The 24,909-nt window shown below is 42.3% G+C and overlaps 1 pseudogene; it reads left to right on the top strand.

The window, feature by feature from the left end:
- Positions 1-3,822: 3,822 nt before the first annotated feature.
- On the top strand, positions 3,823-4,757 carry LOC138826576 (insulin-like growth factor-binding protein 3 pseudogene; annotated as a pseudogene).
- Positions 4,758-24,909: the final 20,152 nt, after the last annotated feature.

The raw sequence follows: 24,909 nt of genomic DNA, 5'->3' as shown, positions 1-24,909 counted from the left end.
ACTTAGAAAGCTGTTCTGTCAATTGGGACAAACGCTACAATACTTATAGTGGTATGTGGGACTTTCTTCCAACAGTGAGTTCAAATATGTATATATATTCACTGTGCTTTGGGAAATATTGAAGAAAAATTTAGCTCCATTAACATAAAAATTCTACTTAGGGCTGAATATATTTGACAAAATACATAGGAAATATCGACACTGGAAATTATAAGCCATCATCAATAGAAGAAAGAAGGCTTATATAGATGGACAAACACAAAATCAGGAAGCAATTAAATCAGTTATATGGAAATACATGTTATATTCATTACATTTTATATAGTATAATATATGATATATAAGATCGAATATGATTTTTCATACTACAAGGGCTTTTAACATTTTTAATCTTAAGTATTTTTTTCACATAATATTAGTGTAAAACATTATTGGGGAACGTGGTAATAAAACTTTGATTATAATTATATGAATATATATTTTTGTGTTTCTAGATATAACATTGATTATAAATAGATGAATAAATGTAAACATATATTTGTATATCTGCCTATGAGGTGAATATAATGAAACAAGCTACACAATGTATAAAAAGGCAGTTATGAGTTAGTATATGAGACTCAGGCCTGTAATCCTAGTTATGTGGGAAGCTGGGTTCTGAGTTTTAGTTTCTCTTACCCCCATGCCATTAGATTTTCAGAGGAGACCTGGTCCCTCGAGTGTAGCCAAGCAACACATATGTAGTAGGATCACACTCAGTGACCCCAGAGGAAAGTCAGTAGAAATCAGGACAAGCTTATTATGTTAGGACAGTCTACTCAGTTCCTGTGCCAAGATGGGCATCTGTAGAACATCAGATGGAAAGTTGGCATTCCCTCCCAAAATGTTTTTCACTATCATGAATTAAACCTTATTTCCCTTCCCAACCTGCAAACAAATAGAATTATGCCAAGGGCTAAAGAGAGATGGACAAAGACTTACAAATACATAAAATTATATACTTTTTTTGGGGGGGGGTTCCGGTTGTCAGCTTGAACTATGGGCCTGGGCGCTATCTCTCAGCTCTTCAGCTCAAGGCTAGTGCTCTACCACTTGAGCCACAGCGCCAATTCTGGCTTATTTTCTTTTTGCTTATGTGGTGCTGAGGAATCGAACCCAGGGCCTCATGCATGCAAGGCAAGCACTCTACCACTGAGCCACCTTCCCAGCCCCCAAATTATATACTTTGTTTCAGTAATTCAATGACAAATCATCAAAGGCATATCTTGAATTTTTCTTTTTTTTTTAATGGAAATGGGAATATACACTGAGTGCATCAGAGAGTAGGTGATAGTTTGGATGCTGAGTTGTGGAATACATTCCTGGGCATGGGTGTCACTTGCCTCTGAGAACTTGTGTGAGGATGCGTCTCCACACACAGCTTCACAAAACAATGCCCATAACTTGTATGATGTCATAGCCATCTTTCCATAGCAGCAAATAGGTGTCAGGCACTGATCCTTCTCTGAGGTGGACTAAGCAACACAGAAAGGCACAAAGAACTAGAGGAAATGACTGCTACACACCAGACACCAGCTTCAAGAGCTGTCCTGACCAGAAGCTAGGATAAATTGAGCTGGAGAAGGCTGATCCCCAGACAAGGCTCCTGAGCACTAAGGACCAGGCACTATTATAGGTGTTGGAGAAACAATTGAATGTGGTTCTCTCCTCATAAATTTCATGCTCAAAAGAAAACCAGAAATCATAATGATAATTTCTATAAATCAGAGACATGACATTGGTAGTTTGGTGGCAACAACTTCAAAGTGGGTATGTGAGGACATATCCCTGAGGAGGAGATAGTTAATCTGACAGCCATCATCCGTGCAATTAACTAGAAGCAGATACTCCAGGCAGTAGGAACAGCAAGTACATCCCTCAGTGATGGGAAAGGACATAACTTTCTTCAGAAAAGGAAAACATCACTGATGTGCTTGCTTGTGAAGTAAGAAAAAAAGGCACAACAAAGAAAAAAAGTCAGACATGAAGATCGGAATAAATTATATAGATACTGGATGCTGCTGGTTACAAGAAAAAAAAATCTGTTATTCTAAATCTGACATGACCCACTGGAACCAAAGTGCTCAAATAGTAGCTAGACACATCTGATTCACCTAGAGAATACTTTTAAAATGTGATTCTAGCCAGGCTCTGGTGGCTCACAACTGGAATGCAAGCTACTCGGGAGGCTGATATCTGAGGATCAGGTTTGAAGCAAGCCCAAAGAGGAAATTTGGAAAGACTAATCTCCAATTAACCACCAAAATTATGGACATGAAGCTGTGGTTCAACTGCTAGAGCACTAGCCTTGAGAAAAAATTAAGGGACAAAACCCAGGCTTTAGGTCCAAATCCCTGGACTTCAGAAATCAAAGAAGTCAACAAATAAAATTTCGTGCTCAGTCGATCATCACTTAGCATTCTACTTCAATGTATTTGGTATGAGCCTAGGAAGTTACATCCTTAGCAAATGCTCTCCCCTCATATTCTGCTTCATTACCAGTATTCAAATCCCTGGTATTACCAAAGTCTCCTCCCAGTTAGCATAGCAGTCTACCACTGGGAATTAATAGATATATTTTTATTAATCATAATCTATCCAGACACATCAAATGAGTAATAGCCACATTCCATTATTCTGAATGTTTTTGCTCCCCCTTTGAGTTAATAAGCCTTACCATTAAAAACTATAGAATACTTATTAAATTAAATCAACAGTCATCATTCTCCCACCCAATCTTATAACCTAAGTTATGTGGGGTTTTTTTGTTTCTTTGATGTTGGTGCCCTGTATCTTGTATATACATTTCTCTAGCTTTGGGAGGTGAAGGGAAAAAAACCAAATGCTTAACTAGGGATACAGTTTGACCCATTTTAACAATGAGATCAAGACACTATGTTCAAAAACGAACTGTACAATTTAGGCAGGGAGTGTGAGGGGGGATGGAGAGGAGTAGTTGTGGAGGTGGAAGGGTAGGGATGGTAGGGAAAAAACAAAGGAGAAGGTAACAATGCTTGAGAGGAAATGAACTCATTACCTACCTTATGTAAATGTAACCCCTTTGTACATTATTTTTACAATAAAAAACATATTAAAAAAGATGAAAAGAACCAGAAATAAAACTACATACTTACAATCATCTGATATTCGGCAAAAGAGCGAAAGATGTAATGTGAAAAAAAAAAAAAAACATAGCCTTGCCGGATGCCCTTGGCTCATGCCTTTAATCCTAGCTACTCAGAGGCTGAGATCTGAGGATGGTTGTTGAAAGCCAGCAGGGCCAGGGAAGTCAGTGAGACTCTTAGCTCCAATAAACCACAAGAAAATGGGAAGTGGAACTGTGGTTCAAGAACTAGCCTGAAGATGAAATGCTGAGGGGTAGCTCCAAGGCCCAGAGTTCAAGCCCCACGACCGACACACACACACACACACTGACACACACATACACACACACACACACACACACACACACACACACACACACCACACTTACACACGCATCATAGCTTCTTCAACTATTGGTGTTGGGAAAACTGGACATCCATAGGCAGAAAACTAGAAGTGGATCTCTGCTTCCACTAACATCAAGTCAAAATGGATTAACTACATTAAAATCAGCCAAACTACTATAAGACAGAATAAGGGTGACATTAGAACTTATAGGTACTGAGGTGCGAGCTGGGCAACTGCACGCCTAGCAGTTGCACTCCAGATCCCGCAATCTAGCACTGCGTGCCTCGACCTGATAACCGCTTACTCCAGTTGGCCCCTGCAACAGGCTCCATGCATTGGGCGCACCCCGCGCTCTGGGCAGCTCTGCTCACCGCACTGGCCCTGCTCCATGGGCCGCCGGTGACGCGGCCCCTTAGTGCGCTGAGAGCCCTGTGATGCGAACTCCCTGGCCCAGTGCATGCCTCCGCCTGCCACACCCACGTGTGCAGAGCTGGTGCGCGAGCCAGGCTGTGGCTGCTGCTTGAACTGAGCACTGCGCGAGGGCCAGCTATGTCATGTCTACACCGAATGCTGCAACTTGGGGCTCAGCTGCCAGCTGCCACGGGCCGAGCCACGCCTCCTGCAGGCGCTGCTGGACGGCCGGGGGTTCTGCGCCAATGCCAGCGTCCCCTGGCCGCCTGAGCACCAACCTTCTGCCGGTGCCCTCTGCCTCAGGAAATGCTAGTGAGTCGGAGGAGGACCGAGGCACGGGGAGCATGGAGAGCCATGCCCCGCCCAGCACACATAGGGTGTCTGACTCCAAGTATCATTCCATTCATTCATATCTAGACACCATCAAGAAAGGTCACGTGAAGGACAGCCAGCGCTACAAAGTCGACTATGAGTCCCAGAGCACGGACACCCAGAACTTCTCCTCAGAGTCCAAACGGGAGACAGAGTATGGTCCCTGCCTTAGAGAGATGGAAGATACCCTGAATCACCTGAAGTTCCTCAATGTGCTGAGTCCTAGGGGTGTGCACATCCCCAACTGCGACAAGAAAGGACTTTATAAGAAGAAGCATTGTTGCCCCTCCAAAGGCAGAAAGCGGGGCTTCTGCTGGTGCGTGGACAAGTATGGTCAGCCCCTCCCAGGCTGGGACAGCAAGGGCATGCACGACATGCACTGCTTCGGCATGCAGAGCCAGTAAACCCCACTGCATCAGTTAAATTGGAGCTCCAATACGCTTTACTTTGCACAAAACACTGCCACGGACAGAAAAACACCTGGCTACAGCTTCAACTTATATTTCTTTTTGTGATGAACTGGTTTTTTGTGTGTGTGTTTTTTTAAAGAAAACCAAAGTTTAGACAGATTTTTGAAATGTCTATTGTTCCTTTAAATGGTAAACTTGAGCATCTTTTCAGTTTTCAATAGTCAGAAAAGAAAATTAATTTCTCTGTTTCTTTCTGTAAAAATAACTGATACTCCTGCCCAAAGCAGCGGACTTGATCCCCTTCTAGAATCCTCTCCACATCTGCCCACTGGAACACCTGACCTTCTGCCCCCCTCACTTCAGTGGCTATTGTAGAAGACACCTCCTCGTTGCCCTCCACCCTGCTCAGGCCTCATGGAGAACAGGAAAGTCAGAAACTCCAGTCACCTGGCCATCTCTACCATACACGAGACCCCTGGCCATCCTGGTCCTATCTTTGATTCCAAGGCTTGGAACCCTGGACGACAAAGCTTCTTCATTTTCTGCAAGTGACCTGATCTGCTTGGAAAATACTAGAGAGATTGAGGTGGAATCTTAACTGACCAAGAAAGTTCTATAAAACTGACCAAAAAGTTCTAGCACATTCTGGGAAACTTGTAAATGCAGATCTTTCTGACCTCCCTCCATCAGGCAGCTTTTCAAGGATGGAGCCCAGTGGAAGGCCGAGGGTTGCCTTGGCTGTGGTCCAGCAAGGCATGGGGAAGGCTGGGAATGTACCCACACCTCACAGGCCTCACCAGTAATGGAGTAATCACTCTGGAGACAACAATAACAACAAAATGTTTTCTAAATTAACTCATAGTTTGGGGTTGAGGATACTAAGCTATTTAAAGGCAAAAGTTTATTTTCACCCCTCATCTTTATTCTTGACCTAACAAAACAATGGTGTTTAATGTTATCTAAACAGGAAAGATGAACAGCTTGTTGAGAGAGCCTCATAGGGACACTGGGAACACATAGAGAATAACTTGTGTTCGTTGAACTTGGAGTCCAACTTATACTTTATAATTCACACATATATGCAGAGAGAGAGATATGTTCTCAATGGTTAACATTGTATACAGCATAGCCCCATTATAACAAGATCCATACTAGATAATCCTAGATAGTGTTATAGATACTAGAAGGTGTAACTATGGCTGTGACACGGAGAGGACACTCAGTCCAGGCTGGGCTTTTCTATCCCCAAGGCCAAACCCATGGCAGTGTTTGGGGTGTGGCGATTGTCCTGCCCTACACTGCTCTCCTTAAGAACAAAAACAGGTCTCAAGACAGTCTGCCTACCTATTACAAGCTTTCCTTTATTTTTTAAATTTTTTTTGGTGGGGAAAGTATTTTTGAAAAGTTTTGTCTTGCGATGTATTTATAAAAGCAAATAATGTTTTTACCATTAATACAATAATTTAAAAAAAAGAACTTATAGGTACTGGCAGGAACTTCCTGATTAGAATCCCAGGGGCACAACAGATAGGAAAGAGATACAACAAATGGGACTACATCAAAGGAAAAAACCTACACAGGCTAGGGAAATAGGCAGTAAACTAAAAAGACAGCCAACAAATTGGGAAAGATTTTTACCTGCAATACATCAGACAAAGGGCTAATTTTCAATGTATACATGGATCTCAGGAAACTACCCCTCCCAAAACTAATAAACCAACCACCAAATGGGCAGAGGATCTAAGGAGAGACTTCTCAGAAGAAGAGGGGAAAATGGCAAAGAAACATATCAGAAAAGGTTCATCATCCCTGGCCATGAAGAAAATATAAATCAAAGTAATCCTGAGATACCATCTTACCCAAATATCTTGAATTCAGGCAACAAATGTTGGTGGGGAAGTGGAGAAACTGGAAAATGGCAAGGACATTTGCACAACCATGTTCCTTGCTGCTCAATTCACAGTGACAAGAAATGTACACAACGCAGATGCCCCACAATAAATGAATGGAACCAATAATTATGCTATCTATATACAATGAAATTTTACAGAGCCATTAGAAAGGATTAAATAATGTCATTTGCAGGGAAATGGATGACACTAGAATAAATCATGTTAAGAAAGTTAAGCCAACATCAAATTGACAAATGGTACATGTTCCCCTGATATGTGGAAGAAAGGTTTAAAACACAATGGGATTTGACATACTGTGCAGGACTCTAGGCATCATATACAGTAAGAACAGAAGAGGAAGCCTTTGGAGAAAATAACCAAGTTGTAATACCCAAGCACCATTTCTATATAATACTATATATATATATATATATATATATATATATATATATATATATATATATATACTGAATTGAATTGCAATGATAAGGAAACAAAGGATCTTTTCTTAACTTGTCTTTTCATTTTCTGATGAGTCTGTATTCTTCACCTAATATACACGGAAGATGGGGGAAGGGCACAGAATTAGTGGGAACTGGGTGAAAAATTGCAGCAGCAGAGCCCTCTGGCTGTACTGGACATTGATGAAAGTGAACCATGCAAGTCGAGGTTCAAGATGGGAGGGAGGGTATGGAAGAGAATGGGGGAACAGATAAGATTATGTAAAAGGAAGGAAATGTACTAATTACCTGATATACAGAAAGGTAACCCTGCTCTATATCACAGGTAAAACAATTTTTTTTAAAGAAGAGAGTTCCCAAATGAGAACATATGAGAATAGGAAAATACAGAGCAGATAATTCATTTTTATGTCCTTGGTACCTGACAGTTTCAATCAGTAGCTATTGTCCTACCCACTGAGTCATACCTCTAAACCCAAATGTCCTTACAATATTCAAATTTTTCATTCATTTCTTCATATTTTCTATTTACTTTTTGTGGTGTGTTTGTGTTTGTGTGTGTGTGTGTGTGTGTGTGTGTGTGTGTGTGTGTGTGTGTGTGTGTATAAGAAATGGAGTTTGATCGCAGGATCTAGGTGCTATCCCTGAGTTTCTTTTTTGCTCAAGAGTACACTCTACCACTTGAGCCAAAGCTTCACATCTGGTTTTCTTGAACAGTTTATGGGAGATAATGGATTCATAGAGACATTTTTGCACCTCTAGATTCAAATCATCATCTTCAGATCTTAACCTCTGCGGTAGGTAGTATTATAGGCATGAGTCAAGGCTTATGGCTTATGAATTGTTGTCCCTTTTTAAAAAAGCTGGTGCCAGTGGCTCATGCCTGTAATCGTAGCACCACAGGAGGCTGAGATCTGATAACTGAGGTTTAAAGACAACCTGGGTAAGAAAGTCTGTGAGAGTATTATCTCATAAACTGGTTAGCAAGAAACCAGAAGGGGCACTGGCTCAAAATGGTAGAGTGATAGCCTTGAGCACAAAAGAACAGGGACTGCCGCCAGGCCCTGAGTTCAAGCCACACATATAAAAAATGTAAAAAAAATTGCAATCACTTGTAATCTCAACATCCTCAATTGGTGGTTCATTTAAAATTAATTTGCATCTCACTTTGTACGTACTTGAGAGGGAACTAAACATTTTTCAAAAAATGAGCAGCTGGGTTCAGTTGGCTCATGCCTGTAATCCTACCTTTTCAAGAGGCTGAGAAATGAATATGGTGGCTTAAAGACAGCCTGGGCAGAGAAGTTCCCATGAGACTGCTATTTCCAATTATCCACTACAAAACAAGAAATGGCACTGTGGTTTAAACTGGTATGGTAGAGCAAAAGAATTCTGGGACAATACTCATGGCCTGTGTTCAAGTCCCATGTCTGAAGGAAAAATAGAAATCAAGGCTGGGAATTTGGCTCAGTGCTAGAGTGCTTGCCTTGCATGTTGAAACTTTGGGTTCAATTCCTCAATACCACATAAGCAGAAAAAGCCAGAAGTGACATTGTTGCTCAAGTGGTAGAGTGCTAGCCTTAAGGTAAAGAGCTAAGGGACAGTGCCCAGGCCAGGGTCCAAGATCCATGGTGGATAAAAAACAAACAAACAAAGATAGTTCAAACATTTAAATGATGTGCGCGATAGACTATACACTAAAGATGAAAGATTAAATTAATGAATTAATAATTAAAATGATCAACATTATTTCGATTTTGTAAGTGGTGAATATAGCAGAAAAAGTGATAAGAAATAATGATTCATTTCTAACCACTCATATTGTTTTAAACTCATTTACTACTTTAAAACTAAAGGGGCACATTAGTATCATTTTACAGAAAAACAAAAGTTGTACATGTATTTCAGCCTGAATTCCACATTTTATAATTTTCCTTTTAGTAAACAATCAGTATCTTTTCATATAAAATACCTGTAATCCCTTTATTTAGTACTTATCATTCCAGTATTTGATTATATCATAATTCCTCCCTTACTTCTTTTCTTCATATCCTTTCTTCCTTTCTATACTAGCAGTTAAATTAAGGGCTTCATGCACTTAAAGGTAGGTCCTCTAAAAGGTGAGGCACATGCCGGCTGTTTTTGCTTTAGACACTTTTGTTTTTGTTGGTCATGTGCCTTGAACTCTGGGCCTGGAGACTGTCCTTGCAATTTTCAGCTCAAGGCAAGTGCTCTACTGTTTGAGCCTCAGTGTCACTTCTGATTTTCTGGTGGTTTAATGGAAATAAGAGTCTCACAGACTTTCCTGCCAAGACTGGCTTTGAACTGTGATCTTCAGATCTCAGCCTCCTGAGTAGCTAAGATTACAGGCATGAGGCACCTGCACCCAGCTCTGATTTAGCCTTATTTTTTTGGGGGGGGGCTGAACTCTGGGCCTGGCCACTGTCCCTCAGCTCTTCAGCTCAAGGCTAGCACTCTACCACTTGAGCCACAGTTACACTTCCGGCTTTTTTTTTATTCTGCTTATGTAGTGCTGAGGAATCGAACACAGGGCCTCATGCATGCAAGGCAAGAGCTCTAACACTGAACCACCTTCCCAGCCCTACTTTATCCATTTTTATGGCAGGGTTTTCTCTTTATGACCAGGCCAGCATGGTCCACAATCCTTCTTTTTACCTTTTCTGAGTAGATGAAATATAAAGCACAAAGCATTGGGTTCAGATATTGATTGAGATCCAAAATTTTGAATGTTTCCCTGGGCTAGGGTCAAATCATAATCCTCTCTGTATCAGTCAAGACCCAGCAGCTAGCATTTCAAGTATGAGCTCCCATGCATGGCTCAAATTTCTGACAACTAAAACATATGAACAAAGTTTTAATAATTTTAAATGTTGAATTTGAGGACAACGAGTGTTTTTAATTGCCTAGTTTCAAATTTCATCAAAAAACCCAAATATTAACTTTTGATTTCCTAGATTAAATAAGTAGATCAACTTTAAAAACCAACTATTTTAAGAAAAAAGGCTAGGGATGGAAAGTTTGCTCAGTGGTAGAGCGCTTGGCTTACATGCCTGAGGTCCTGGGTTTGATTCCTCAGCACCACATAAGCAAAAATAAAAAAGCCAGAAGTGGCACTGTGGCTCAAGTGGTAGAGTGCTAGCCTTGAGCTGAAGAGCTTAGGGACAACACCCAGGCCCAGAGTTCAGGCCCCAGACTAGACCGCCCCCCCAAAAAAAGGCTAAACAGTAATCATTCCTACCCCCCAATGTCGATGGCAAAACAGTCTATATGCACAGGAGTGAAAGCCAGGCTGTAGGCAATCACACCATCCATGCTCTTATATCTGATTTGCTTTGGAAACAGGATTATTCTTCCATTCTACTTTCTACAAAGATGCATGATTAGCAAGCATGATTTAGAATGAGAGTGGCCTCATACTTCATGTTCCAAGTAGGAGTCTTGCATTCTGTATATCACTCCCATAAATCTACATACTGGACTTGGCTGTATTGTTTCAATGTTGTCTTTTTGTAGTCTTCTATATTGTATTGAACCCTTATACTTAAACTCAGAACTTCTCTTTCTCCTATTATTGCTATTGTTTCCCTTATTGTTAGCACATGTAAACTTGGGAAATAATGAACAGCACGTACACTCACAAAAAGAATGTTCTGAGAATCTTCTTCCCATTTAAAATTCGCCTTAATTTACAGAGAACTTAAAAAGTTTGAACTCAATGTACTCATGTATAATGTATTTTTAAGCAATATAAATTTCATATTTTCTCTTTACTAAGTTGTCTCTGAAACACGTGTTACCTCAGGTCCAAAGGTGTCCTAGTGTTATTTCAGTGAAGCCAGAAAACATTCATTATACCTCAAGCAGCACCATCGATTGTTACTGGAAGTAACCGTTACTGGATATGAAAACTGAAACCAGGAGGGGAATGGAACATAGAGGAATAACAAAGTTCAATTACCTTGTATTTCCTTTTTACTGTACAAGAAAAGTATCCCAAGGTTTGAAGGAAACTCTGTCCCTGGGTTTTCCGAGTGTGCTCTTTACTCATATAAATTTTTTCTCTAAACTTCTACTTCAGAATATTACAAAAGGAAATAATGTACCATTTGAAGGCCAGCATAGAACAAAAGGAAATAACATTGTTTTAAAAGTGTTCTCCTGCAAAGGAACAAAGACATGGAGGTTTTAAAGTGACTTATGGATGGATATTTCACCCCTGAGATGATTCTCTTGATGCAGGAGTCAGTTATCAATTCCTTGGGTCTGGTCCTGAGTTCTACAGAGCAAGAAGGATTCCAAAAAAGTAGGATGCATTGAGTATGATCAGCAAAAGGAGCCTCTTTTCTGACCAGTACTCCTTTAAGGAGGGTCCCAAAGAAATATCTGGGATTTTTGTTTGTTTGTTTAGTTTGTGATGGTTCTGGGGCTCGAACTCAGAGGCTGGATCCTGTCCCTGAACAGTTGTCTTTCCTGCCCACCTGCCCCCAAAGCTAGTACTCTACTGCTTGAGCCAAAACTCCACTTCTGGTTTTTTGGTGTTTAATTTGCGATAAGATTTTGACAGACTCTCCTGCCTGGTTTGGCTTTGAATTAAGATAGTAAGAAAGCTAAGTGGTATTAATTGTATAGTCTTCTCTTTTGAAACAAGAAATATTAGATGAAGTTTATTGTAAAGCTAATATTTGACAATTTTTAAAGGAAGAGAATATGTCTAGCAAAGAAGGCATAACTTAAATAACTCAGCAAAAGTAGGTGCACTGCATCATTTTGAAATTCTTTTTTCTGCTTGGGAAGATTATTGATCTTGTCCTTCCTTTTGGGGAAACTTAAGGTAATATTTGCACTTTTTGTTGGTTGTGGGGCTTGATCTCTGATCTTGGGCGCACTGCCTCAGGTCTTCAGCTCAAGTTGAGTGCTCTACCGCTTAAGCTACACCACCACTTCAGGCTTTCAGGTGGTTAATTGAAGATAAGTGTCTCATGAACATTCCTGACCAGGCTGGCTTAGAATCACAATATTTTGGTCTCAACCTCCTGACTAGCTAGGATTACAGGGGTGAACCACCAGAGCCTAGGTCATATCTGCGTTTATGTGCACTGAAAGACACTATGTAGTCAAATATTGGAAATTTGAATCAAATGATGGCATTGCAGCTTTTCAGAAAACTTGAGGTAACAATAAATATGTCCTCTTTTTCCATGTTGTTTCATTAATGACTCATGAGCTATGGGACCCTTAAATTAGCATTCTCTCCCATCTGTGTAGGTGTATTTAGTATCAGGAAATGTTCATAGAGAAATATAGAAAGACTGAAATTTTTAGAAAGCAAAGAAGGTGAGAAAAAACAACACAGAAGGAGACACATTTATTACACACAGATTACAAGTAGCCTAAGAGATTTAGAATGCTAAAGGTAATGAGGAAAAGTCTAGTTGATAACTATTTGTTCAATAACCAAAAGTGGTTTTCTAAAACAGTTTCTGGTATACCGTAGTTACTAACATTTATTACTTAACTCTGGAGTTCCTTCTCTTTTGTCACAACTGTTAATTTGCCTCTACCATTTTGGTGCCATAAATGACCAAAAATATTTCCAAATCTCACTTAGATTATCCTTCTCATTGTGATTAGCAGTGATCATTCAAAAACCTGGAATTTTTGAATATCCAGAATTAATCTTCACCGGACATCTAAGCACATTCAAGCCATTAATTTCTGTGACCTAATGAACAAAACTTTTTTTTTCAACACAATATCCTAATAAAAGTAAAGTACATGAATTAGGGACTATTGTCAGGTGTCAGTATGGCAGGAGCAATTATATATTCCAAGTATAGGTTCCTTATTTTGTATTTACTAACTAAATGTTTTTTGTGTTTTTTTGTTTTTTGTTTTTTTTTTCTTTTTTGCTAGTCAAGGGGCTTAAACTCAGTGCTTGGGAATAATTCCTGAATTTTTTTTTTTTGCTCAAGTCTATCACTCTACCACTTCAGGCACAGCACGACTTCCAATGGTTTTCTGTTTATGTGGTACTGAGGAAATGAACTCAGGGTTTCATGCATGCTAGGCAATCACCATATCATGAAGCCACATTCCCAGAGCCATAATGACTTTCTTAAGTTGTCATTATATTTTCATTCCATAACCATAATATTGGCCAGGTGCTGGAAAATGTAGAAAAGAATACAATAAAATAAATCGAGTAAGGCTAGATGGACAATGAATAATCCTCACAGTCTAGCAAGGGCACAGAAGGCTTATTTCATGGAGATGTATCAACACTCTGAGTGAGACCGCTCCTGACCCACAGCCCACCTCCAGAACCAGAATGAGTAGGCCATCTTGGGTTCCAGCCACCAGGGGACGTTGGGCCACTTCATATAGCACCCATTCAACTAGTTCCTGAGAGAGAGAATGAGAGAGAAAGAGAGAAAGAGAGAGAGAGAGAAAGAGAGAGAGAGAACCAGAATTACAGTTAAATCTGGTGCCAGAGGCTTAGAAATCTAATCCTAACTAAACAGGAAGCTGAGATATGAGGATCATGGTTCATAGACAGCACAGGCAGGAACAGCTGTGATAATCTTATTCCAAAGAACCACCAGAAAAGTGGAAGGGGCACTGTGGGTTCAAGTGATAGAGTACTAGCCTTGAGCTGAGGAGCTCAGGAACTGTGGCTAATCCTAGAGATCAAGACCCACGACAGAAAAGAAGTGGAGTTCCCACCATAAGAAGTGGACCGAATATCACCCATTGTCCTAAGGAGCATGGTAGAGAAGTCAGGCCGAGCTTCCTGTGAACTTGAGGTCATAAGTAGGTCACCTGGCTTCTCTGTGCTTCAGTTTCCCCAGCTTCAAAACTGAACAAAGTGAAGGATCCTCTTCCTCATGGGGATAGGGTAATAATGAAAGAGAGCCAAGTTTCAGTTCATAATCCCACACCTGATGCACGATGAATAACAGGCCCCATCTGAGCTCTTTCTGGTATCTTCCTGTCATAAGCTCACAGAATTGCCAAAACCTTATGTGAAGGCCCCTCCCTCTCTGCCTAGCCATTCTCTAGTGATCTCTCTGTATAAATCCCTTGTCTCCTCACAACTATCCTGTGAGGAGAATGAAGTCCAATGGTTGAGGCCCTACCAAGAGCTTCACATGTGGTCAAGAATCCACTGCTGTGGATTCTTGGGATAATCCATCTAAACCAACGACTGAGCATGGTGCCACATGTCTACCATCCCAACTAGAGAGGAGCAGGCCTGGTAGAGCATATCTTTCACAGGAGGAATGCAATCCATCCCAGCCTGAGCAAATATTTAGTTTCTATCTCAGAAATGCTCAAGGCAGAAAGGTGGCTCATCAGAGCCGGGAGAGGAAACAAGCAGGGGGGTCATGGTGCCCCCAGAGGAGTGTTTGACCCGGTTTGAGTTGGTGTTGGGATAGCCACTCACCTGTGCTGCTGAGAGAAACTGTTGGCAGCTGCTCCAAGTGGGGCAGCAGCGATGGCAGCATCATTGCGGACACATGGGCCCAGAGCAGATGACTAGGGGAAGGGACCAGGTTGGGATTTATACCTGTTGGCAGCACGCCATTGCCTGAGGTTTGAAACGTGGCACCACATGAAGGGAGGGAAGGGGCCGGGTGGGGGTGGGAGAATCAATTTCTTACTATACTCCAAAGTCACCTAGAGTCTCTTCCTCACCACTTAGCCACCTCTACCTTTTTCAACTACTGTTAGTGGTGTAAACAAACAGAGGGAATCCCAGTGCTACCTGGCAGCATGGAATGTGGGCGTGGCCAGCATTCTTGTATCCCATTGGTCAGAAAGATACAAGAAAGAATGGGGGTGTGGCCAGAATCCTGTGAAGCAAGCAGAATTGCTGAGTGTCAACAGTCCATACTGGGGCAATTTGAGCTGACAGGTTGTTCCAAAGACTTGAGAACAAGCCCCAGGTTTTAACAAACTAAAAACAGATTAACATGCAGATGGCAGTATGCTAATAAATATATATCTAAATAGAATTCCAGAGATGTCTATACATTATTCAGTTATATAGACTATATTCCTTCCAAATCCCAAGTATTCATTATACATCCATGTAATTAATGTTATTGTTAAAATCCTTAAACTATTAAAGAAAGCACTCACTATCCTGAAATTATTGTGTACCTGTAAATAATAATATTCTTTTAATGCTTCATAAATACTAAATAAAATCAACCAGACTTCTGAAATGATGCTTTTTAATTTTATAGGATCATCATGCACGAAGAACTCATTCAACTGTGACATTGACAAAATTCCAATGTTGTTCCTTTGGATGGGAGCCAGTTTCTTAGTATCACCTGCCATTGGTTGGTGTCAGGACGGAGATTCGAAATGAGGGCCTATGTTGCCACGTGGATAAAGGTTCCCTGATAGTCTGTCAGCCTTCAGCAGTGCAAGGTGAAGTACCCTTTGCAACAGTGTCATTCAGACCCAGAAGTGTCACTGCAAAGGAAGAAAACATAAAAGGCCACATTTTTTCTGTGCATTGTTTTTCTTGTAAGACCTGGAGTTCTAGGATCACAGGAGCACCTGCGTGTCCAGTGGCTTCACCACATCCTAGTATGATCGAAGCTGAGGTGGACTTGCCATGACCTGAGTTTAAGCCTCATGCTGAGAAAAAAAAATAGCTCCCTGGCTTGCAATTCACACAGTTTATTCTTACAGGCTTTGGATTTGAACTCAGGATCTGGGTAAATCTGCAGCAATGTGGATAAACGGGAAGGAAGGTCACCTTACATGAAGATAAAAATGTCAGGCCTGTTCACTAGTCCTGAATTCAAGACCCAGCCCTGGAAAAAATACTATTTATATGTATTGTAAAGATAGGATTTATACTTACCCATACATACATGTTTCGTGTGTTCCTTGCATCTTTTGTTTTATTCATTTATTTACCATTGATTTTACTATGATAAAACCCATTCTGTTTATTACATTGATGACAACCTATCACAGAACATCTAGATCTGTAGAAATGTTCTCCATCATGCCTGATTTCCAGGATTCTCAGAGAAAAGGAAATTAAGTTTCACACTCTCCTTCTTACTCCACGATCCACTTGTTGGTAGTGCTGGGATCTGAACTCTGGGGAGAGCAAAACCAATTGGCCAATCAGTCAAGGTGATCATACAAACCTGTGAGCAACTAAGGAGTGTGGCCAATCCCAGAATCTGACATTGATCCCCAGGGTGGTCTACTATAGTCAGAAATTCATAATTTAAACATAGGATCTATATTGACATACATGTGTGGACAGCATCTTGTGTTAAGTGCAATTATTTTCCTTAGTTTGTCTCTAATTCATGGAGGTATTGTGTATTTTAATAAGTATGGTGACAGGTATAACTGTCCTGACATGGATGACAACCTGTTCCCATGGTTACTGGGTTGTCTATGCATTCTCCATCGTATTTGAGACCCAGGACTCTCACAGGAGAGGATAAAAGGCACAACAACTGGCTTCTGATATCAGGATGAATCTTTTGTCAGTGCTGGGATTTGAGCTCAGGTCTGGGTAACTCTGTTGCACTGTAGGGGAAGAGGAAGCTCACCATCTTTGAAGACTAGAATGTCAGGCCTTGTGCAGGGCCTGATTTGAAGCTCCAGCACTGAACAAAATAACAAGCCATCCTTTTTTAAAAGTAGGATTTCTCTTTACCTACAGGTGTGGTATGCATCTTGCATTTAATGTAGTTATTCATTCTATTTTGTGTATTATTCATGGAGGTATTGTGTATTTTATTGCATATGGTGACAGATATAACAGTGCTGACCTGGATGACAACTTATTCCCATGGTAAGAGTTGCCAATATAGCATTCTCGATCCTCGATGAGACCCAGGGTATTCACAGGACAGGAAAACATGTGCCACCATAGCCTTCTCACATCAGAATGAATCTTTTGGTAGTGCTGAAATTTCAACTCAAAGCCTAACAGGCCCAATTGGTGAATGGGTCATGGTGAGCATACCAGGCTGTGAGCCACTAAGGAACTAGGCCATTCCTGGGACCTGAGATGGAACCCAGGTGGAGGCCAATATAGTCATAAATTCATAATTAAAGAGTGAATATATATTTCCAAACATGAGTGGGAGGCCTCTTGCTTTTGGAGTAGTCATTCTCTTTGTTTTGTGTCTTATTCGTTGATGTATTGTGTATTTCCTTGAGTATAGTATGACAGATACAACTGTGGTGAACTGGATGACAATCTATTCCCATGAGTATAGAGTCCCATATACATTCTCCTTCCTAGCTGAGACCCAGAACTTGCACAGTACAGGAAAACAGGTGCAACGACTGGCTTCTCACATCAGGGTGAATTTTTGGCAGTGCTGGGATTCGAACTTTGAGCCTAGGAGGCCCAACCGCCCAATGGGTCCACGTGATCACACCAGAATGTGAGCCACTAAAGAGCTGGGCCGTTTCCAGGAACTATGATCAAGCCCCAGGGAGGCCAAAATAGTCCTCAATGATCATTGAAACATGGGATGTATATTCACATCCGTGTGTGGACTTCATTGTGCATTGAGTGTAGTTATTCTCTTTATTTTGTATGCTATTCATGGGAGTGTTGTGTATTTTCTGGAGTATATGATGACAGGTATAACTGGGCTGACATGAATAACAACTTATTCCCATGGCCACAGGGTAGCCCGTGCATTCTCCATCCTCGCTGAAATACAGGACTTTCAAAGGAAAGAAAATAAGTGCAACGAGTGACTTCTGACATCAAGATGAATCTTTTGGCAGGGCGGGGAATCTGAACTCGGGACCTAGCAGGACCAAGTGGCGAATGGGTCCACATGAGCACACCAGCCTTTGGGACCTGCGATTGAGCCCCTGCCCCTGAGGGGACAGTGGGGAGCACAACAGTCATCCATTCATAAGCTGAAGGTACTATGCAAATAAGTACACATTTGTATAGATTAGGAGAGTTGGTAACCTGTGGTAGAATCCAATCTGTGTGACTAACAATTCTTGGATATTTCCTGATGCCTCCATTTCATGACTGTGATGATTATTGTCATGCTTCATCAACTTCTTTACAAATAATCGATACCCCATGAGTCTTGCCTATAATTTCCTACTTGCATCATGCACGAAATACTCATTCAAGGATGAGATAGATCACATTCCATGACTCATCCCAGGTCCAGAAACGAGTATCTCAGGATCTCCAGGCATTCCCTAGGCATAGGGGGGCTGAATTCATGCCTCAGGCCTGGAAAAGATATTCGTTATATACTTTTCTTTTCTTTTGTTCTTTTTTTTTTGGGGGTCCACTCATAAGCCTGAACACTGGGTCAGGGTGTTGTCCCTCAGATATTCATCTCAAGGCTAGTGCTGTACCTCTTGAGCCACAGCGCCACTGCCAGCTTTTTTTCTGCTTATGTGCTTCTGAGGAATCCAGCCCACGGCCTCATGCATGCAAGGCAAGGGCTCTACCACTGAGCCACCTTCCCAGCCATCCTTATATATATGTTAAAGATAGGATTTATACTTCCATACAGATGGTCAGGTCATATTGTTTTTGCTATGGTTATTTATTTTATTTATTGTGTCATTCATTTATTTAGAATTTATTTTATTGACTCTGATGACACCTATACCATTTATTACATTGTTTACATCCTATCACACAACATCTAGATGTTAGATGTGTTCTCCATCATGCCTGGCAGTGCCAGGATCTGAGCTTTGTGCCTAGCAGGCCCAATTTATGATTGGGTGAGTTTGAACATGGCAGCCTCTAGCCAATGAAGATGTCAGGTGGTTCCCAGGCTCAGAGATTGACCCAATTTATGATTGGGTGAGTTTGAACATGGCAGCCTCTAGCCAATGAAGATGTCAGGTGGTTCCCAGGCTCAGAGATTGACCCCCAGGTTTGGCCAAAACAGCGATACATGGATAGACAGATGAAGGAATACAAATAAATATATATATATATATATATATATATATATATATATATATATATATATTGATAAAGAGTTCTACAATCATCTCTCTATGATAGAATGACACCTACTATGTTCCTACCAACTCTTAAGTATTTATTATACTGCCATTGAAGGAATATTATTCTTTTCATGCTTAATAAACTAATAATTAAGCTCATTCAGCATTCCAGGATTATTGCATCCAATTTTAGCTTAGACCGATGTTTAAACTACTCTTTCAATCAGTATTCCTATGCATAGGAATGAGTCTCTTGTGATCTCCAGCGATTGATGTCAAGACTGCGATTTGAACCCAGGGCCTATGTTGACAGGTTGGTCTATGGCTTCACTGATAGCTCACCAGCCACCAGAAATGGCAGGTCAGGTCCACATTGCAGCTTTGTCATTTGGACCCAGGATGGTCACTGTCCAAAGGAAAATATCGTAAAACCCCAGCTCTCTGCAGCTCATCAATTTTTGTGCTTTCCAAATTGTGTTTCTTCCTGAAAGCCCTCTGGGCCCAGGATCCAAGTATTGGCTATGGGTCCAGAGACTGCACCCCAGCCAAGGGAGATCCAAGCTGAAGTAGAATTTCCACGACCTGTGTTCAAACCCCATGCTTGTCCAAAAAAACAATATATGTATGTATGTATGTATGTATGTATATATATATATATATATATATATATATATATATATATATATATATATATATATAATTTCACTACATTAAAAAGATAAAGCTCCCTGGTTTGGAATTTCTTCCAGTTTTTTTTTTCTAGCCAGGGATTTGAACTCAGGGTCTTGGTAAATCTGTAGCAATGTGAATGAAGAGTTGTCATTACTTGTGTTCAAACCCCATGCCAACCAAAAATGAAAAACTACGCCACTGACCTCGGCAAGCGGAGATAGTTGTGGAGATGGGAGGGAAGGATGGTAGGGGAAAAACACAGGAGGAGTAAACAATGCTCAATAGGAATTATTCTCATTACCTTGCTCCTGGAAGTGTAACCCCACTGTAGAATATTTTTACAAAAAAAAAAAACATACAAAAAAGAGAAACAATGTAGTTCTTAGAGAAGCACTTTGCAGGTAAGGGAAGGATGTTTGAATAGCTGTAAAAAACTCTACACTGCTTTTTTTAAATGTTCAGTATGGAACAGAATAAACATAACTGCTTCCATCAAAAAAATTAAGTCACTGTCTTGGAACTGGGGCCAGTATTTCTGCCATTGCTAGTTTTTGAACTCACCATCTAAGTAACTCTTTTGCACCATGGGTGAAGGCGAAGCTCATTGTCCTTGAGGAAAAGAAAATCAGGAAAATGTTCCCAGGGCCTGAATGAAGGCCCTGCAATGGGAAAAAATATTTCTATACAAATGTAATAAATGGAAGCATTTATCCCAGTCTTCACATGTTTAGAGTCTCTCCTACATGTGAGGTTTGAGTTCAAACCCAAGATGGGCAAAAAAAAAAAAAAAAATGAGCCTGGTGAGACATATTCTTCTTGGACTCAGAGGAGGGCCAAGGTTATAGATAAGAAGTAGGTTAGAGGGCAGGTGCTGGTGGCTCACCCCTGTAATCTACTCAAGAGGAAGAGATCTGAAGATCCCAACTGTAGAAGGGAAGGAAAGATTTGCTCCAGGAAGTGATATAGCCAGTGCCAAAATTCCACAGTAGTTCTAATATGTGGGTACAAGACAGAGAGCCTCAGACAGAAGGTATAGCATGGGCAAAGGTCCTGAGGTGTGCTGTAGAGCAGGTGGTCTGAGTGGTATGAAGGTTCTATGGCTTCAGAAAAGTCTAGTAGGAAATTCAAGGCTGGGTCAATGTTGACTTGAATCACAGGGCAGAGGGTGGGGTTCCAGAATAGCGCCCAGGGGGAAGATTTACTTGGCTTTTCGCCAGGGAGACCCAAAGACATTTCCTGTGGTTGGAAACCTGTTTTTACAGCTCCTGACCCTTAGGCCTCCTTTGCATGGAAGAGTCAGGGCAAATGCAGGGAAGAACTCTTGCTTTAGAAAAGCTTCTAGCCCAGGGAAGGTGGCTCAGTGGTAGAGTGCTTGCCTTGCATGCATGAGGCCCTGGGTTCGATTCCTCAGCACCACATAAGCAAAAAGAAAAAAGCCGGAAGTGGCACTGTGGCTCAAATGGTAGAGTGCTAGCCTTGAGCTGAAGAGCTGAGGGACAGCGCCCAGGCCCAGAGTTCAGGCCCACGACTGGACCCAAAAAAAAAAAAAAAAAAAAGAAAGAAAGAAAAGCTTCTAGCCCAATGCCACCAGTGGCTCAACCCCTGTAAATCCTAGCTATTCAGGAGACTAAGATAGATATTGAGGGTCAAGCCTGCTCAGGAGAGGAAAGTTAATGATACTCTTCTTGCTGATTATCTACCAAAATCCAGAATAGGAGCTGTGGCTCAAATGCTAAAGTGGTAACCTTGAAGGAAAAAGTTTAGATACCAGAGCCCAGACCCTGAGTTCAAGCCCCAATACTAGCAGAGGAAAATTAAAGAAAAGATTTCAGGAGCTCCTAGTCCACTGTGGTGTAAGGCCAGATCATCCAGGCAGAGGTGGCTCACGCCTGTCCTCCTAGCTTCTCAGGAGGCTGAGATGTGAGGATCATGTTTGAAAGCGAGCCCAGGCAGGAATGTCTGGGAGACTCTGATGTCCAAGAAACCTACAGAAAATCGGAAGTTGCTCTGTGGCTCAAGTGGTAAGGTGAAGAGCTGGAGGACAGCGCCCAGTCCCAGAGTTCAAGCCCCATGACCAACACCTGGCCTGCTTAGACCTTACTATTTAGCTCTAGGCAGAGTTCTTTCTAGTGGGCCCCTGAGGGTCCCCTAATGTCTAGATGTCCTATAAGTCTTGGTAGCAGCCTCTTTCTAGGCCATTGCCTACAGAGCAGGCCACACTACCAGAGAAGTATTGAGCCTTGAGGCATGAAGATCATCAGAATGGCATCTGTCATGGGTGCAATGTGCATCAGAGCAGTAAATTACTTTCTCAGACCACAGTTCTGGCCCAGGAGGGGCAGGAGCTACAAGATGTCACACCAGATAATGCCCAGTCATACGAGTATCACAAAAGTGCAAATTTGTTAGTCAGACCTTGGGCAGGTGTTGAGTTGGGTTCATGAAAGTATTGTAGGCTCAGGAATGCACAGCCAACTGACTGCTACTTTTAGCAGTCACTATCCCAGGAGTCTCAGGGCTCGCTCCCCTACTTTCCTCACCAGTGCTTTGGGAAGGGGGGCAGATGAAGGTCTGCAATCATGGGCCGACTACCAAGGAGCAATCCTATTGTACTTCCCTTAATCCTGTAGCTCCATGTTGACATCGAGGGGCAGGTTCCATGGAACTTACTGCCATGGCCCAAACCCCTCAGCCCAAGAAGGACTTAGGGAGAAACCACTTGATCTGCTTTGAGAGTTTACTGTAACTATGACTCAGGACTGCCCCCAATTGTAGCTCAGTTCATACAGGTCGAAATTAATGCCCCAAAACCTTGAGGTACTGGCCATACCAATCTCTCATCCCCCAGTTCCCTGGCCCTGGAATCTAAAGTATATGCATCTGTATTCTGGGAATCCAAAATTGTCTAGGAGGACCCGAGAGGCCCAGTTGGGGCCAGAAAATAGATTTGCCTACGATAAGGTATTTTGACCTTTCCTAGACATCGAACAATACATCCAAGCCACCTTAGCCTCACCTCTCATGTAGCCCCAGATTATCCTTGTTTGGGAAGCCTTCAGTCAGCTATCAAGGTCGAGTTGGCCAGAGCCACTGGCAATCACCCTTCCACCACACCTCTACCAGCCTGCTGGGAGTGGGACATGCAGCCAGTAGCCTAGCTGAGAAAAGGACAGCACACAGTATGACTGACCCTGGCTCCAAGAGTCTGGAGAGCACATATACCAGCCAGCCCTGAGGAACCAGAATCCCCTGGATGAGGACAAAGATATGGACAGCCAGACTTGGGTCCCAAGGAAAAGCTGGAATATGCAGGTCTCTGGCAATTTAGTACTCATTGAAGACCATGATAGGGGACTGAAGACAATGTTACTATTGAGGAAGGGCACCATCCAAGGTCAGGAAGAGGCAGACAAGCACCCAGGAAGTGGGCAGAGAATGATGAGGGAAAAATACACACACACACACACACACACACACACACACACACACACACACACACACACACACACACACACACACACACACACACACACACTGGTAGCCCAAGGTGTCAGCAGTCCCTGAGCAACTGAACATCCCAAACTCCAAGAAGATGGCACTACCACCCTCAGACCAAATGTTGACAAAACTCAGAGCCTCTCACACATCTGGAATGGCTCAAAAACAGCATGGCATTTCCTACTGTACACACCACTATGAAGAAAACTCAGCCACATATTTTGGTTGGCGGTCATGGGGTTTGAACTTTGGACCTGCATGCTATCCCTCAGGTCTTCAGCTGAAGGTGTGTGCTCTACCACTGGAGCCACAGCACCACTTCCAGTTTTCTGTTGCTTCCCTTGAGTTAAAGTCTATAAGACTTTTCTTCCCAAGCTGGCTTTGAACCGTGATCCTCAGATCTCAGCCTCATGAGTAGCTAGAATGAGAGTTGTGAGACACTGGCAGTGCCCGGTTTCAGCCACCTTCTTACAACCAGGGGAAACCCAACTTGTCAGGCCACAAAGCACATGCAACCCTTCACTTTCAGACTTTGACACCAATATCCAAAGCTATTTTTCCTTAGTTGGGGAGAATATAATCGACACTACCCTCCAACCCTGCTCCCATTCTCTCACTCCCTGCCTACGATAGGCCACAACCTCTGGACTTCATGGTAAGACAACGCCCAGCCTGTTGTAACTTCACACTTGGCCAAAATGGGGAGTTCTTAGAAATGGCTGTACACTGATGCCAGAACCTGGTGTCCCAACCACAGCAACCCCACTCCTTCACCATCTCTGGAAAGCAAGGGGTGTCTTTCGTTCTTGTTTTTTTGGATGAGGGTATTGAACTCAGGGCTTGGGTACTCTCCCTGATGTTGAATTTTGCTCAAGGTCAGTGCACTACCACTTGAGCCATGGCACCACTTCTGGTTGGAGATTGGAGATGAGACTCTCATCGGACTTTCCTCCTTGTGCTGGGAAACAAGACCCTCTGGATCTCAGCCTCCCGAGTAGCCAGGATGACAGGCGTGAGCCATCAGCGCATGGCCTATGGTATCTCATTCTTTACAATTTCCAACTAGTCTTAAACTAGACACTACACCCCTAGACCCTCCTCTACCTCCCTCAGGGACAGCAAAGGGAGGCTCAGAATGTGGGGAGGGCCATGGCCATTAAAAGGCCCCCTTCACATCACTACTCCTTTCTAAGCTCCCCTACACTTTCTATGGATGGCTTGGTTGTCTGGGGCATATCAGACCAACTAGGACTTCTTAGGCCTGCCCTGTATCGCCCCGCCACACCCAACTGGTAACTGAGAATTTCTGGGGCCAGCTGCTCCATGTCCCAGTGGAAGACGTTGGGAGGGTTGCTGATAACCGGGTCCAGGAGTGCCCAGGGCAGGAAGAGTGTCCAGATGCCCTCTGTCAAAGAAGGAGACACAAAGCATGGATGGATCTACTAAGTGCTACAGGGCACACCATCCACCTGTCACCCAGGTCCTTTGGAGTGAAGTTTTACCTTGACAGTGCTGGGCCTTGAACTCAGGGTACAGGCGCTGTGCCTGACCTTCTTTTGCTTGATTTGAGCACTCTTCCACCTGTGCCACAGTACCACTTCTGGATTTTTCTGCGTATGTGGGACCTAGGAATCGAACCCAGGATTTCCTGTGTGCTAGGTGAGCCCACTACTGCTAAGA

Source organism: Dipodomys merriami, unplaced genomic scaffold (genome assembly GCF_024711535.1).
Source record: "Dipodomys merriami isolate MVZ:Mamm:240054 unplaced genomic scaffold, mDipMer1.0.p SCAF_144, whole genome shotgun sequence".
Classification (NCBI taxonomy): Eukaryota; Metazoa; Chordata; class Mammalia; order Rodentia; family Heteromyidae; genus Dipodomys; species Dipodomys merriami.
The sequence above is the reverse complement of the archived record's forward strand: the minus strand, read 5'-3'. Positions and strand labels throughout refer to the sequence as shown.